General features: G+C 41.9%; 1 non-coding gene across 1 annotated transcript; it reads right to left on the bottom strand.

Moving 5' to 3' along the window:
- Nucleotides 1-308: 308 nt before the first annotated feature.
- On the bottom strand, nt 309-380 carry trnae-uuc (transfer RNA glutamic acid (anticodon UUC)). The gene has a single exon. It is a non-coding gene; the product is annotated as a tRNA-Glu (tRNA).
- Between the last annotated feature and the right edge of the window lie 295 nt (nt 381-675).

The following is a 675-nucleotide window of genomic DNA, read 5'->3' as shown; positions in this document are numbered from 1 at the left end:
AAAAAGGGCATCTTCCGGGAATGTCCAAGCCCTTGTGAGATGAGAGCACTTGAGGTTAACTCCTCAGCGGGCGGGGTCTGCAGCGGATTCTCTGGAAATGATGAGCGCATGTTGTGATGTCTATGGCAAATAAGCTAAACCGAAAACAGTCACTGTTCGCGCTTAAACACGCGCTACTACAAAACGGAAACGGTGTTTTCGCTGCACCTCATCAACAAATTAACAACACCCACGGCGATTTTACGTGCCGATTCGCAATAAATAAACAATAAACACTAACTATTATGTGGCTTGGATAAAAGAATGAGTTCCCATACCGGGAGTCGAACCCGGGCCGCCTGGGTGAAAACCAGGAATCCTAACCGCTAGACCATATGGGACACACGCATCTAGGTCCAGAAATATACCTATTTAATAACTAAATAAATAAATATAGGACTGCTACGATTACTTTTCAGTAGTTTGTCATTATCATGGTGATCTCACGTTGCACTTACTTAAGAAGCGCAGGATAATTCCTACGTTCACAAATAACACAGATGACTATAATTTAACACTTGGCACTTGGTTCCATCTAGTGGCATTTTGGTGGTACTGTAAGATTTCTACAAGGCAAATGGGTCTTACACATAAAGTTGTAAAAATTCTGTGTGGATCCAGTTAATCTCTTAAAAA

The sequence above is a fragment of the Betta splendens genome, chromosome 10 (genome assembly GCF_900634795.4).
Source record: "Betta splendens chromosome 10, fBetSpl5.4, whole genome shotgun sequence".
Taxonomy (NCBI): Eukaryota; Metazoa; Chordata; class Actinopteri; order Anabantiformes; family Osphronemidae; genus Betta; species Betta splendens.
The sequence above is the reverse complement of the archived record's forward strand: the minus strand, read 5'-3'. Positions and strand labels throughout refer to the sequence as shown.